General features: G+C 35.4%; 1 long non-coding RNA gene across 1 annotated transcript in view; it reads right to left on the reverse strand.

Annotated features, from left to right (window-relative positions):
• Positions 1-1,091: 1,091 nt before the first annotated feature.
• The window catches only part of LOC145515545 (uncharacterized), a 133,431-nt gene continuing 117,334 nt past the window's right edge, over positions 1,092-17,188 (reverse strand). The window contains exon 4 of the long non-coding RNA XR_014060914.1: positions 1,092-4,296. This is a non-coding gene — a long non-coding RNA (uncharacterized LOC145515545). The remainder of the gene's footprint in view (positions 4,297-17,188) is intronic.

Below are 17,188 nucleotides of genomic sequence, written 5' to 3' on the forward strand. Positions count from 1 at the left end.
AGACTTTTTCCTCTAAGATCAGGAACAAGACAAGGATGTTCACACTCACTACTTCTATTCAATATAGTATTGGGGGTCTTAACCAGAGCAATTAGGCAAGGAAAAGAAATAAAAGGCATCCAAACTGAAAAGGAAGAAGGAAAACTATCACTCTTTGCAGACGACGTGATATTATATATGTACTGTAGCTTGTACATATATAATATCACGTCGTCTGCAAAGAGTGATAGTTTTCCTTCTTCCTTTTCAGGACTGGACATGGAACAACAGACTGGCTCCAAATAGGAAAAGGAGTACGTCAAGGCTGTATATTGTCACCCTGCTTATTTAACTTATATGCAGAGTACATCATGAGAAATGCTGGGCTGGAGGAAGCACAAGCTGGAATCAAGATTGCCGGGAGAAATATCAATAACCTCAGATATGCAGATGACCGCACCCTTATGTTAGAAAGCGAAGAAGAACTAAAGAGCCTCTTGATGAAAGTGAAAGAGGAGAGTGAAAAAGTTGGCTTAAAGCTCAACATTCAGAAAACTAAGATCATGGCATCTGGTCTCATCACTTCATGGCAAATAGATGGAGAAACAGTGGAAACAGTGGCAGACTTTATGTTTTTGGGCTCCAAAATCACTGCAGATGGTGCTTGCAGCCATGAAATTAAAAGATGCTTACTCCTTGGAAGGAAGGCTATGACCAACCTAGATAGCATATTTAAAAGCAGAGACATTACTTTGCCAACAAAGGTCGGTCTAGTAAAGGCTATGGTTTTTCCAGTAGTCATGTATGGATGTGAGAGTTGGACGGTGAAGAAAGCTGAGCGCCGAAGAATTGATGCTTTTGAAAGGTGGTGTTGGAGAAGACTCTTGAGAGTCCCTTGGACTGCGAGGAGATCCAACCAGTCCATCCTAAAGGAGATCGGTCCTAGGTGTTCATTGGAAGGACTGATGTTGAAGCTGAAACTCCAATAGTGTGGCCACCTCATGTGAGGAGTTGACTCATTGGAAAAGACCCTAGTGCTGGGAAGGAGTGGAGGCAGGAGGAGAAGGGGACAACAGAGAATGAGATGTCTGGATGGCATCACCAACTCGATGGGCATGGGTTTGGGTAGACTCCAGGACTTGGTGATGGACAGGGAGGTCTGGCGTGCTGTGATTCATGGGGTTACAAAGAGTTGGACACGACTGAGCGACTGAATTGAACTAAACTGGACTGAACTGTAGCTTGTCAGGATCCTCTGTCCATGGAATTCTCCAAGCAAGAATATCAGAGTGGGTAGCCATTCCCTTCTCCAAGGGATCTTCCAGACCCAGGGATTGAATTCGGGTCTCTTGCATTGCAGGCAGATTCTTTACCATCTGAGCCACCAGGGAAGCCCATATATATAATATATATATGTGTGTAAAACTCCATAAAATGCACTACTGGAACTAATAAATGAATTAAGTTGTGTGACATAAAATCAACATACAAAAGTCTATTGAGTTTCTCTATACTAATAATAAATTATCAGAAAGAGAAATTAAGAAAACTATCTTATTTAAAAGTGCATCTGAAAGAAAAAAATACCTAGGAATGAATTTAAGGATGTGAAAGACATGCATATTGAAAACTATAAAGCATTAATGAAAGAAACTGAAGAAGGCACAAATAAATGGAAAGATATTCTATGCTCATTAATTGGGAAAATTAATATTGTTAAATGTCTATACACCCAATGTAATCTATAGACTCAATGCAATTTCCTATAAAAATTCCAATGGCATTCTTCACAGGTTTGGAAACAAATAATCCTAAAATTTGTATGAAACTACAAAAGACACCAAACATCCAAGCAATCTTGAAAAAGAACAAAGCTGGAGATATCATGCTCCCTGATTTTAAACAATATTACAAAGCTGTTATAATTGAAACAATATGATATTGGCATAAAAGACACATAGATCAATAAAACAGAGTAGAGAGTTCAGAATTAAATCCATGCATACATGGGCAATTATTCAGTTTATGACCAAAGAGCTAAATAGAGAAAGGACAGTCTCTTCAAAAATGGTGCTGGGAAAAATGGATAGCCACAAGCAAAAGAATGAAACTGAACTACTATATTACATCATATACAAAAATTAACACAAAATGAATTTAGGATGTAAAAATAAGACCTGAAACTATAAAATTACTAGAAGAAGACATGGGCAGGAAGTTTCTTAACATGGGTCTTGATGATGACTTTTTAAAAATCTAACAGCATTGGCAGAAACAACAAAAGCAAAGACAAACAAGTGGGACTACATCAAACTATAAAGCTTCTGCACAACAAAGGAAGCCATCAACAAAATGAAAAGGTAATCTACCAAAAAGAGAAAATATTTGCAAATCATATATCGCATAAATTGTTAATATCTAAAATATGTAGAACTCATAAAACTCAGTAATAAAAAAAAAAGCATTTAAAAATAAGCCAAGATCTGAATAAACATTTTTCTAGAGAAGACATCCAGATGACCAATAGGTACATTAAAAAATGCTCTATATCATTAATCATCAGGGAAATGCAAATCAAATCTGCAATGATCATGTCCATTAATTGATAAATGAAGAAATTGTGATATATATATGGTCATATAATATTCAGCCATAAAAAGAATGAAATCTTGCCATCTGAAGCAACATAAGTGGACCTCAAGGGTATTATGTTAAGCAAAATAAGTCAGACGGGAAACAACAAATATTGTATGATATCTCCTACATGTGGAATTTCAAAAAAAAAGGGAACCACAACGAAACAGGAAGCTCATGGGTATGGAGAACAGATTGGTCGTTGCAAGAGGATGGGAGTGGGACAGTGGGAGAAATGTTTTTTTGTTGAAGTTTAAAGAAATTAAAATTTTGTTTCTTTAGGAATTAAGAAACAAAATCTTCATTACCACCAGTTAAAAAGAAAAGAAAAAGAAACAGTCTCTAATGAGTCATGGTAAAAGAAAGAATCTGGAAAACTGATAGTTTGATAGAATTTGGTGGTCATGTTTCCTAAAATAATATAAAAATTTAAGGAAATGTGATGTTACACTTTGGCCTTCACCACCCCTAAAGTTCTAGTACATTGAAAAATCTGTTCTCATTTTAAGGTTGCAGAATTCTCCCAACGCTTTGTTTTATACCTAAAGTTATTACCTTCTTTCATATCAGCTTTGTTATAACCATTATAATCACCACAGCTTAATTTAGCAGACAGTTGGAATGGAAAAATGAACAATTCTTCTCAGAGGAATTAAATATGGTTATGTGATTTTCCAAGTTGATTTGAAAGAATTAATTTGAGTACAAATAATATTTAAATTTCAGTATTAGCTCAGAATCATAGGTGCTTTCCTTTATTTACTTCTATATTTTGAATATCTATGATGAACTGGATTGGTCTTTTAGTTTTTTAGCTCTTTATGCTTTTCAATAAAAGCAATGAATAAATCAATTTTTTAACGTCAATAAAGGGGAAAAAAAGCAATCACACTGTTGGGAGAGCCCTCAGAGCCCAATCCCAACCTACTTCTGTTTGAAAACATCCTGAGAAAGAATGGTCTTAGGGTTTATGCCCTCAACCCCAAAGAACAGAATATCAAACTCAAAAGATCACTTTCCATTTTTTCAAGACTTATCTCAAAGAAATAAAATTTCAGCTGGACTTCTAAGACAAATGGTATTTCAAGGAAAAGTATTATACGCAATAAGTCCTTGGAATGCATGGCTCCATAACTTCAGAGTTGCTGAGTTGAGAGTTTTATCAACCTCACCAAGGACCCAAGTTTTGACCATCATTCTGTTTGAATATCCTCAGCATCTCTTCTCTGTCCCCAGATTACCTGCCATCGGGGCTGTCAGTTGGCCTGCAGAGTTCCAGAAGTCATACCTATGAACAGCAACACCTGTTTTGGGGTACCTTTTTTTAAAACAAGGAGCCCTTTTTCAAAAGCTGCTAGCAGACACACCTCTTATCTCATTGGTCAGAACTGGATCATACAAATAACTAACCCTATCTATCTATTAGAAAATGGAATTATCAATTCTTTGATAATTTAGGCAAATGCGAATGAACCTCATTTTAAAAAAAAAAGTGAAGTCACTCAGTTGTGTCTGACTTTTGTAACCCCATGGACTGTAGCCTACCAGGCTCCTCCATCCATGGAATTTTCTAGGCAAGAGTACTGGAGTGGGTTGCCATCTGAACCTCATACTTGGTGATAAAGTCACCTTCCTCACACTCAGTTGCACGAAGGAAGCAGCTGTACAAAGAATCCTGGAGATCTGTCAATAAAGAAGGGGAACAAAAAATGAGTAGGCAACCAACTGTATCCTCTACACTAATTAAGAAAAAAATGCTTTATTTTTTATAAATTTTAATTAAATGAATTTATTCATTCATATGACTTGAAAAAAGCAGTAAGTGGAGATGTTTAAATGAAAAACAAAAATATTTTGCCCTATACCTCCCAATTTCTAGTTTTTCATACAGGAGTAACAATTTTTAACCTTTAAAGCTATTTCTAAAATTGTATTTCTGATGATTACTTTCAGTCTAAATTTCCCCCCTCTTTCTTGATTCATTAATCTGAGATAATGACTTCCTACTCTGACATGAGAAAATTCTCATATCATCCAAGCCCCATCCCACCAATGTGATACTTATCCTCTTTTTTTGCTTTTCTTTTAATTATTTTTGTAACTTTAAATAAATGTCCACCATTATATTTCTTTTTGTAGTGACTATAAGCAACATCTCTTGCCTTTAAACTGTCAAGGTGAATAATGTTTACATTCTTTTCCAAGGGCAAAACTATATTCTATGATTAGCTATAGTTTGATCATAAAAGTAGAATCATGTTTTGCTTGTTATTCCTTAGTAAGTATTGTTCTTTTCAGAGTCAGGTTTTGATTTTCGCATAGCTTTTGAGTTTTTCTGGAGTTTTTAAGTACCTTCTTATTTTCTCATTTTGCTTGCTCTATTACATTGCTAAGTAGTTCTACCTTCTTGAGGATAATATCAAATGTATGACATGCTATTTTTTTGCTAGGTGCCTCCCTCTTGAATCCTCTGTTCCCTTACTTTTGTCTAAACTGCTGCAAAGCTGTCATTCTGGGACTCCTGCCTTTCTCACCTACCTTCAGTCTACCTTTCCCTGGAGTCTATGTTGACTGCATTCTTATTTACTCTTCTAATTTTGCTAAAGTATATCCTCAAGTAAGGTCCCAGGAAAGTTTGTCTGGGAAGTAAACTCATTTAGTTTCTGTAAACATCTTCTTTACTCATCCGGATGAGAATTTACTTGGTATTCAAAAAATCCTTGGGGAATTCCCTGGTGGTCCAGTGCTTAGGATAATATTCACCATATTATATTAATATTTACTATGTATTTCCTTTTAGTATCCAGTATTGCAGATGTGAAATTAATATTAGTCTGAGTCTCATTCCTTTATAAGTGAACACATTTTATTCTCTGGAAGATTTTAGAATTTTTCCTTTACTTTGGCATTGTAAAATGTCATTGATATGTCTAGTAGCATTTTTATAATTTGTGGTATTTAAACCCTTTCAATCTGAGGGCACTTGTACTTCATCTGTAGTAATTTATCTTTTAACATTTGCTCTATCCTTCTACATACTTTCTCTGTATCTCCTGTTAGTTAAATGACTACCTCCATTTTCAGTCCTCTCATCTTTTCATTTAGTTTTTCTATTTGTCTATTTTTTTAGGTAGCAAAAAAATTTCCTAAAATTTATATTCCAATTGTATGATTGGAATTTTTATGTATTAATGTTTTTACTAATGTTTTGATTTTCAAAAAAATATTTTTTATTCTCTAACTTACTTATTTTTCAAGCCTCCTATGATCTAATTACAGAGATACTGTTTTCTTAAGTTGTTCTGAGTGTACTGAGTTATTTTAAAGATTACTTCTATACCTGAAGTGAAATCTTCTATATCTTAATTTCTGTTAGGGTTATCTTTTCTTATTGATTTTTTTTTTCTTTCCTCTGAAATGTTGCAAAATTGCCTCATGTTGATTGAATGATCTGTTTATGTGAACAGAGAAGCCATCATCAGGCTTTACCTCAGAAGTGGCCAGGGAGATGGTTGAGGGTGTCAGAATGCAAACATCCTTATTTTATAGCTTTTTTAATTATTTTTTTTATTTTATATTGGAGTATAGCTGATTAACAATGTTGTGATAGTTTTAGGAGGACAGAAAAGGGACACAGTCATACATATACATATATCTTCTCCCCCAAACTCCCCTCCCATCTAGGCTCCCGTATAACACTGAGCAGAGTTCCCTGTGCTATGCAGTAGGACCTTGTTGGTTATCCATTTTAAATATACCAGTATGTACAAATCCATCCCAAACTCCTTAATTAGTCCTTCCTTTCTTCTTTCACCCCAGTAACCATAAGTTCCTTCTCTAAGTCTGTAAGTCTGTTTCTGTTTTGTAAATAAGTTCATTTGTACCATTAAGTAATTTCACAATTCAGAGTAGCATCCTTGGTTTCTGATTCAGATGATCTGGGTAAGGCCTGAGAGTTAGCATTTATAACTCGTGATCAGGTGACAATGACCCTGACAAACTGAGAATCTTACTTTGAGAACCAATGTTCTATAGCTCTATAAGGGACTGCTGCTCCTGCCTCAGTTGACCCCACCAGCCAAATATATTTTAGAACCCAATTTCCTTCACTCTGCTTAATCAGCCATCTGTCTTCTTACCTTCTTTCCATCTTCCACAAAGGTGCTGCAATCTCTGTTCTACTAATGGTCCACCCCCAAATGTTTCACTAAGGGTGACACTTTGTTTTGTTTTTGTTTGTTTCCTTTACCTTTGTTTCCTTTAATGACTTTTGAGAAAAGAGAAAATATAAACGTGTGTCATCTGCCTGCCTAGTTGAGTCAAAACCATCCTATTTCAATGCAAAAAAATGTCCCTAGAACCAACATGTTTGTCTTTAGATCTTCCTCTGTGCCCATTATTCTCACTATCAACTATAACTTCTGGTTAAATTTTTTTAAAATAAATTCTAGTTGATTTTAAGTATATAAAGGAAGGTACATGGGGAATAGGAGATATTTTTAAGTAACTCAAAAATAAAAGGTAGCATAGCTGGTCTAGATGTTTACCAAGCCTGATTTCTCTTCTGGGACACACAGAAAATCTCCATGTTATTAGTTCCTGATGATGCATTATGAGTAAAAATGACATATATCACCTCTGCGCTAATGTGGTTAAGAAGTAGATGGACCTTCTTTACCCTCTCCTTCCTCTTCAGAGGGCCTCTCTCTGAGGCCTTGAGGATAATAGAGCCACAAGATGGAAAGAAACTGGATCTTTTAAAAGACTAGCACAAAGAAAGGGTCAAAAATTTCATTGGATTGCTATGTGCTAAGCCACTGAAATGTTAGAGTGTATCTTACAGAAAATTACTTTACCCTTATGAATAAATTAAATGATTAAATAAGGTCCCTCTTGAGTCTATAAATGTGTTTAGGATAAACTAACTCTGTGTTAGACTATTTTCTGTATGAACTTCTGATTTATGAGAGCTACAGATCCACATAGAATTTCACCACAGCAATATATTAAGTCATTTTTAGTTGACATATTGCTTAAAATTTGATCTTATGAATCTAAAGACAATGTTCTTGTTTCACCTCCACTTTAATAAATAAGATCTAAGATTTGCAATGATGATGAATTGAATGAGATACTAGATAAGAGTACTTTCCAAAATTAAAAATATGATACAAGTGTTACACAATAAACTTTTCTTAGGAGCAAGGGTGAATTAGAGATAATTCTAAATTTCTCTTTGTATTAATTTGTTCAAGAAACTTGTAACTTTTAGATTCTTTCCAAAAGGAAGCAGACTCAAGGTTATAAGAGAACTTAAATTAGCATTATTAGCTCAACTCTTGACTTAGTACCACTGCTTTATTGTAAGAAACTTAATTTTTACATTATGCAATTTTATAAATATGAGAAATTTTAGTTAAACATCATCAGTGCTTTAAACCATTGGAAATTCTGAGGTTCCAACTGCATTATGGCATAAGTCATCTAAGACGATTGCAGACCCCAAAGACCAAATGAGGCTAATCAGGCATATTTCTACTTTGGTAATTGAACCACTGTCTTCATGCCATATGCCTACACTGGCCTCTTGAAGGTGAGTCATCCTCTAGCGTCATTGTTAAGATCTGCCTCCAAAGAGACAGGAAAAGAGGAAAAGATTTTCAAGAGTACTTCAATTCTTCTGTGGATGTAACATTCAATTGGCCATTTAAAAAAATCTCAAATTAAAAAAAAAAATCTCAAATTTCTACTTTTAACCTAGAAAATGTGTATCAAACACATAAGATATATCATATTATGGGAGGCGGTCATAATATGAGGGTAGGGAGTTAATTTACGTTGCTTGCAGAAAATTCAATTCTCAAAAGCTTTATGTTTATAAGACAAGTTTTCTGTTTCCTGTACAGTAAAACCTAAAATATTCATGCCTTAAATCAGTATCAGGAGAATTCGCAAAGGCCCCATGAAACCTTGTCAGTTCAGATTGAGTCCACATGTGATTATTTTGACTGAAGGTGGCACTTACTTTAATGACACTTTACTGGCACTTACTTTAGTACTCAGTGAGGGAAAAAAAAAAGATTAAAATGTGATAAGCAAAAAAAAAATACTGTTAAAAAGATAGAAAAAACTTACCTTATTTTGCTTTAGGGTGAAAATTGGAAGGGTTTTATTAATGTCTACATATAGAATAAAATTAGTGGCCTAGAACAAATCATCAATATTATACCACTAGCAAGACTAGAAAATTTTCCATTGACAATCTTTTTGCTCCATTGATGTTGCTGTCAATATTTAAAATGGCTTAACACTGCTTATTAGTAAAGTCTGGCTCTCTGTACATCTGAGCAAGTTAGTTGTTCACTAAGCACTCTCTACTAAAAATCAAACAATATTTATTGAACATTTACTGCATGCCACTGTGCTCATCATTGAGATAAGATTTAATAGGAGTGGTCCCTACCCTCAAAAACCTTGAATGAGCTGGAGAAATTTTAATGACATGAAAATATAATTAGCAACAAATGACATTCAAATAATACAAACAAGTTCTACTACAGTACAGAGAATGCAAAGATCACTTTCAGTTTTCTCAAGACTTTTCTCAAAGCAATAAAATTTCAGTTGGACTTCAAAGACTGGCAGCAAGAAGGAGGATGCATATTTCAGGACAACAAAATATGTACAGAGTAAGATGAAAAAATCCATAGCAGTTTAAGAGCCATTGAGAGGTCAATGTAAACCAAGTAGGAGAGAGGGAAGAATAAAACAGTAACATTCCAAGCCGATCTGAAAAGATGAGGAGTTTTGATGACAGAAGACTTCAGCCTGGTTTCTCTCCTGCAAAATGAAGCTACATGACCTTGGGTAATTATTTAATCCCTCAGAGCTCCCCTTCTACATTTAAAAAATGGAAATTACAGACCTAAATCACTCATCTGTGAATCACTGAATGTGAAGGTGAAATAAAGTAATATGAAAGTAATATACGTAAAACCCCTAACAAATTAAGCTTCAACATGTTAGTACCTCCTTTCTGTAATACTCCAATTAGGTATTTATTTATTTTCATAAGTAATGGATTGGTATAGTTGCTTTCAGATTAAAATTATGATCTGATATTACTAGCTAAAAGATACACCAAGGATCAATCTGTCAGCTTCTTTTGGGAGTTGAGGATTAAAAAAATAACTAAGAAATTCTGTATTAAGTAAAAAGGTTTACTCAGCTCAAGGCATATCTTAGTCAACTTCTCATATTTCTCTTTCAAAAGCAGTGGTCAAAGAGCAAGAAATTCTATTCCCATTTATTTTTTTCCATTTTTATTGAGAAATAATTAACATACATTCTGTGTACCTTAAAGGTGTCGAGCATGATGGTTTGATTCACATGTATTGTGAAATGATTACCAGAATAGATTCAGTTAACATCTATGTTCTCATAATACAATAAAAAGAAAAGAAGGAAAAAATTTTTCTTTGTTATGAGAACTCATAAGGTTTACTTTCAACATCTTTTCTATATACATACAGCAGGGTTAGCTATAGTCATGCTGTTGTACACTGCATCCTTAGTGCTAATTTATCTTGTAACTGGAAGTTTATACCTTTAGACTACCATCCTCTAATCTCCACTTCCCCTATCTTCCACCTACAGTAACCATAAGTCTGATTCCTTTTTCTATAAGTTTGGTGGTGGTGTTTGTTTTTAATATTCCATATATATGTGAAATCATATAGTATGCTTTTGTCTGACTTATTTCACTTACTATAATAAATGAAAGTCCATCCACGATGTAGAAAATTGTAGGATGTCCTCATTTTAATGGGTATATGCAATGTTAATAATGTTAATGTTATATACAAACAATGGAATATTATCTATGTACCACAACTTTGTTATCTATTCATCCATCAGTGGATGCTTAGGTTGTAGCCATGTCTTGGCTATTGCATATAATGCTGCTACAAACACAAGGGTTCAGGTACCTTTTCAAGTTATTATTTTTACTTCCCTTGGATATATTCCCAGAAGTAGAATTCCTGGATCAAATGGTGAAAAGTGAAACTGTTAGTCACTCAGTTGAGTGACTTTTTGCGACCCCATGGACTGTAGCCTGCCAAACTCCTCTGTCCATGGAACTCTCCAGGCAAGAATACTGGAGTGGGTAGCCATTCCCTTCTTCAGGAGATCTGCCTGACCAGGGATCAAACCCAGGTCTCCTGCAATGAAGGCAGATTTTTTTTACCATTTGAGCCAGCAGGGAAGCCTGGATCATATAGCAATTTTACTTTTAATCTTCCATACAGTTTTCTGTGTGGCTGTACCTGTATTACCATTTAATATCCAAACTTTATAGATAAGAATTATATGATATAATAAAAACAACCTATACAGAATTTTTTTTAAAAAAAATGCTAACTAATATGCCACATAACTTTCTGGATTTCAATATTTTCATAGAAATAATGAAATGAATAAATTTGCCCTACCTAGGTGTCATGATTGTTATGAAAAGTAACATATGATAACATAGGTGAAAATGTCTTGAAAATTTACAGTCGGTAAAGAATACACCTGCAATGCAGGAGACCCAGTTCAACTCCTGGGTCAGGAAGATCCGCTGGAGAAGGGATAGGCTACCCACTCCAGTATTCTTGGGCTTCCCATGTGGCTCAGCTGGTAAAGAATCTGCCAGCAATGTGGGAGACCTGGGTTCAATTCCTGGTTGGGAAGATCCTCTGGAAAAGGAAAAGGCTACCCACTCCAGTATTCTGGCCTGGAGAATTCCATGAACTGTATGGGGTCGCAAAGAGTCGGACATGACTGAGTGACTTTCACTTGAAAACTCACCAGGTCCATTGAGTCATAATCTGTTGTACTGAAAATTCACACAGAGCCATTCTCTACAGTCAGTGTTAGTTGTAGCCCTCTTCACACTCTAATTCCAACAATTCATGTAGACACATTGTTCATAACCCTTGCATTTCAAAGTAGCTCCAAGCATATCTCCTCTCAATAAGTACTAGCTTTCATTCACATAGTTTCATTCTGATTAAAGTTATTTACCACTGTTAATAGACTGCAGGAGAGCATTCGCAGGTTTATCCAGCCATGAGATCAGATGGAAAGTTGGGCTGTATCATGGGCAATGCACAGGTTTTAGAATTAGGCGGAATTATTTTTGGTCTCTGATTCACTGGCACTTACCAGGGATGTATCATTGAGCAATTTAACCTCTCTAAAGAACTCTCATGTAAAATGGGAAAACATGTTTCTTACAAACTGTAAAATCTAGCACCTAATAAGTGCTAAATGTTCCATTTGGTCCCTCTTTCTAAGTATATAAACAGAATTCAGCCCTACTTTATAGCCATAAAGTAACAGTTATGTTAATTTATTAGACCTAGGCTGCTACAAATCATGTCATTCACTGATGGATAAGGATGATGATGATGAAGGAGGAGGAAAAGAAGAAGAAAAGGGCAAGAGAAAGGAGGAGAAAGCTTAATAACAAAGCATATTAACATAGTAACCTGGAACTGGATTCCTTTCTTCTGGATCTGAATCCTGTATATTTTTATATGATCTCAGTATTTGATGCTTTTGAATTGTGGTGCTGGAGAAGACTCTTATGAGCCCCTTGGACTGCAAGGAGATCAAACCAGTTAATCCTAAAGGAAATCAACCCTGAATATTCATTGGAAGGACTGATGCTGAAGCTGAAGTTCTAATACTTTGGCCACCTGATGCAAAGAGCCGACTCATTGGAAAAGATTCTGCTGCTGGGAAAGATTGAAGGCAAAAGGAGAAAAGGGCGGCAGAGGATGAGATGGTTAGGTAGCATCACTGACTCAATGGACATGAAATTGAGCAAACTCCAGGAGATAGTAAAGAATAGGGAAGCCTGGTGTGCTGCATTCCATGGGGTCACAAACAGTGAGACATGACTTAGCAACTGAACAACTACTACTGGTAGCTCAGACTCTAAAGAATCCATCTGCAATGCAGGAGACCTGGGTCCAATCCCTGGGTTGGGAAGATCCCCTAGAGAAGGGAATGGCTACCCACTCCAGTATCCTTGGCTGGAGAATTCCATGGACAGAGGAGCCTGGCAGGCTACAGTTCATGGGGTTGCAAAGAGTCAGACATGACTGAATGACTAACACACTTCTGGATCTTAATCCTGTACATTTTTATATGATTTCAGTACCATGTATGTACTTCCTGGTATCTAATACAAAGTCAATTGGATATATAAAACTCAGAACCCACAGCTGTTGCTAACATTATTATATCACTTTTTATTTTTGTCTCCCTAACCAACCCTAAGTTGGATGAAGTAAATGAATCTGAAGTCTAAGTAGGTGTCTATGCTGAATTTTGCACTGAATTTGTAAGTAGATTAAGCATGAATTTCAATAGGGTTCCATGTACTTTTGCCCTTTCTTCACTGTTTTACAATTGAGGTTAACTTATGTCATGAATAATGAGGTAATGTCAGGAGAAAATGCTTTGTCTTTTAGATGATTATGATAAAATAATTGACTCATCCTCAGAAAACTGACATAATTTTGGCAAATATAAAAATGTAAACATTTTACATAATAAAGTACCACAACTAGAGTCTTCTGCAACAACTCTAGATTTCTCTGCCAACTAAGTATATCTACATTTTACCTTATCACCATCATTAAAATGACATTTTGTCATTATATTTATGTATGAAATAATAATCCATTATTTGTGTATTATTTATAATATACCCAGTGAGTAACTATCACAAATTTAACCAGTCTATGGAGTCCTAACTTCACTTTAATGACCAAGATGCAGTGGCCCAACTCAAGAGCCAGTTTGACTCAGTGTTTCATCAACTTTATCTTTTCAACTATTGTTGTTGTTTAAGTTTTTAAGTGGAAATCCTTTTCTCTCGTTGAAGATGAAAATGAAACATTGAAAGTCACTAACATTTTGGAACAACTAAAGAGTTTATCACCAGGGGTCATTTAAATATTTCTCAAGACAATTTTGTTGCAGCTGGCCCCGAAGCCAGCATCGGATACTGAGCAGTTCTTCCACCCTTCATCGGGCTCCTCTGGTCAGGAACTTTTTCTGACATCATTACATTTCCCAAGGTTGCATGTACGTATGCTAAGTTGCCTCAATCATGTCGAACTCTTTCTGACCCTAAGGACTGTAGCCCGCCAGGCTCCTCTGTCCATAGGATTCTCCAGGCAAGAATACTGGAGTGAGTTGCCATACCCTTCTCCATGGATCAAACCCGCGACTCTCCTGCATTAGCATGCAGCTTCTTTACCATTAGTGCCACCTGGGAAGCCCTTTCCAAGGTTATGGTTATTGAATTGTAAATAAAACCAGGTCCATAATTTCACAATCCAGACAACATTATGCTGAAACATCTAGGCTGCTTTCTTTCCTGAAGTTTTTTCCTCCTAGTTTCTCATCGAACTTTTCAAGTCCTTCCCACAATCTATATCCCAGCTCTACATCATCGGAAAATAATGGAACTAAGATGAACACAGCCACAGCTCTCCAAGAACAGGAAATGATATGCAAGTTTGGAGACACAAAACTAAAGTTAAGGGGAAAATACTCCAGTTGTAAGTGTAACCTACAAAAAAATAAAGACAAATTTAAAAAGAAATATCTGTATTACATTGCTCTACAGAATACTGTTTTTCAGGCTGAAGTGTTAACATCTGGAGTGTTTCATTGCATTCAGGTCTTCCCCAAGAATAAGAGGTGGGAACATAGTCTTTATTTGCCTAAGTAAAAGGATTCTTTAAAGGATTAAATTTTTTCCCCCAAGATCAGTGAGTCACTCTTCTTCAAACTGTCTATCTTAGAGGGAGGAAATTGTTCATAATGTTTTAAACAGCAAGGAGGTGATTATTGTTGTCATTTTAGCTTAATAAAAAGGGTAAGTACAAGTTTCATCTTCACCACCTGCTGAGAACCAATCACTATGTGCTAAAAAATATATCTGATCTGATGATTGAGAAATGCAGAAACAGACCCACAAGTGCTAAGCAATTTGTCCTACAGAATGTAACCTCGCATATGGAGATACAAAAGCTATTACTTGTACTCCTTTTTTCAAATCCAGTAAGCCTCTATCTGTTCAGTGTTTGGACACATAAGCCCTTAAGAATGGTTGACAAGGTGGTCAGAATCTAAATTTTACCTTGCTTTATCCTTGCATTGGAAAATCTATCTCGTTTTCTGTTTGAAGCTTTCTCGATTATACTTCAATGATCTTCTCCTCTGTAAAACTTTCACTGAGTATCGCACACCAGCTATGTTGTTTGTGCTCTATTTCAATGACAGTGTTTATGTGACTGTGCATTACACAGAAGACAGAGGTCTTAATTTCATTTGCTTTTATCTCTCCACTGTTTATCACAACACCTAGCATAATCTTGGGCATACAGGTAGACCTTGCAGATATTTCTGGTTCAGTTCCAGAGCACCACAATAAAGCAGATATTGCAATGAAGCAGGTCACATGAATTTTCTTGGCTTGCCAGTACATATTAAAGTAACTTTGTACTACACTGCAGTCTATTAAGTGTACAAAAGCATTATGGCTGAAAAAAAAAAAAAAAAAAAAGGTACACATATTAATTTTTAAACACTTTTTTGCTAAAAGTTTCTAACCATCATCTGAGCCTTCAGTAAGTTGCAATCTCTTTGCTGGTAGAAAGTTTGAAATATTGCAAGAATTATCAAAATGTGACAAAGAGACATGAAGTGAGCAAATGATGTTGGACAATGGCACTGATACACTTGCTTGACCCAGGGTTGCCACAAACCTTCAATTTGTGAAAATGAAATATTTATGAAGCGCAATAAAGCAAAGGGCAATAAAATGAAGCATGCCCATATTGTAGTGTCATAAAGAAGAAATAAGGAATAAATAAATACATGAAAAGAGCATCTACATGATGGCAGAAGAATTAGCTAGATTAATGTCTTTCAAAATTATATGTTCACTATCTTAGATTCATACACACGTTTCTGTGCCAATGAAGAATGTAGGTTGATTCCCTTTTTCCCCCAAAACAAAAACAAAGGTTGAGAAGATGGTAGCAAATAGCTATTTAAAAGGTTTAATATAGTAAAAAATTTGCGGTTAGGTGACTTTTGAATAAGTAATAAATAATGTAGGATGAATTAAGAAGAAATAGTGCTCTAAGTTGTTTGTTGTTTCCTGGGGTTAGCTATGACCAACCATTTACATTCTTTGAGGTTCCCTCCTCCTCCAACAAAGGTCATCAATGACACAGAAAGAGCTGGATTTTGGAAACACTAATCACTGCATCTTAGCCCAGAGAGAAGAAAAGAGAGCAAGGGAGAAGAGGAATCTCTGTGCACACAGCAATGGTGATGATGATATTTCTTGAAATAAGACTTGCTTGACAATAGTTGTTTAGAATGGATGCTAGTATTACCTCCTCCTAAACTTCCTATTGATACAATGTTCTTTACAGACATATGCATACTAATTGTTTTATCTTCTCACTCTTCTGACATGTAATCTAACTTATAAAAACATTAATTGAATACTTCATGAATTTTATCTTTTACACACATGCATTCTTTATGATTTTTTCAAATCAGACATGCCATCATACACTTCCACTACTAATATATGGGCTGTTTTAGACTTCTACATATCAATATAAATTTTAGAATCGCCTTGTGATTTTCCGCAAATAAACCTGCAGAGATTTTGATTGGAATTGCATTGAAATCCATAGATTGATTCTGAAAGAATGAACATTTAACAATACTGAGCTTTGCAATTCATGAACATATTATCATCCCATTTATGGAGGTCAGCAATATTTTATCTCACTCAGCAATATTATGTATTGTAGTTTAGCATAGCAGTTTTGACTATCTTATGTTCACCTTATTCCTGATTATTGCATATTTTATACTATTGTAAATAGATTTCCATTTGCTTGCTGCTAGTATATGGAAAAACAGTTGATATCTCTACTCATATTGCATTCTGCAATCTTACTAAATTTGCATGTTAGATCTAAATTTTTTTAGACATTTTAGATTTTTCAATGTTCAAAAAAATCATATCAACTATAAACAGAGGTTGTTTGACTTGCTCTTTTACTGACTATTGTAAATAATTACTTTATTTCTCTTTCTTACCTTATTGCAGTGGCTTAGGCAAATTCATTTATTCTAATTTTGAAAGTATTAGTTCAGTTCAGTTCAGTCACTCAGTCATGTCCAACTCTTTGTGACCCCATGGACTGCAGCATACCAGGACTCCCTGTCCATCACCAACTCCCAGAGTTGACTCAAACTCATGTCCATTGAGTTGGTGATGCCATCCAACCATCTCATCCTCTGTCATCCCCTTCTCCTCCTGCCTTCATTCTTTTCAAATGAGTCAGTTCTTTGCATCAGGTGGCCAAAGTATTGGAGTTTCAGTTTCAGCATCAGTGTTTCCAATGAATATTCAGGACTGATCTCCTTTAGGATGGACTGGTTGGATCTCCTTGCTGTCCAAGGGACTCTCAAGAGT

Source organism: Giraffa tippelskirchi, chromosome 1, assembly GCF_054371585.1.
Source record: "Giraffa tippelskirchi isolate mGirTip1 chromosome 1, T2T-mGirTip1v1.2.pri, whole genome shotgun sequence".
NCBI lineage: Eukaryota > Metazoa > Chordata > Mammalia > Artiodactyla > Giraffidae > Giraffa > Giraffa tippelskirchi.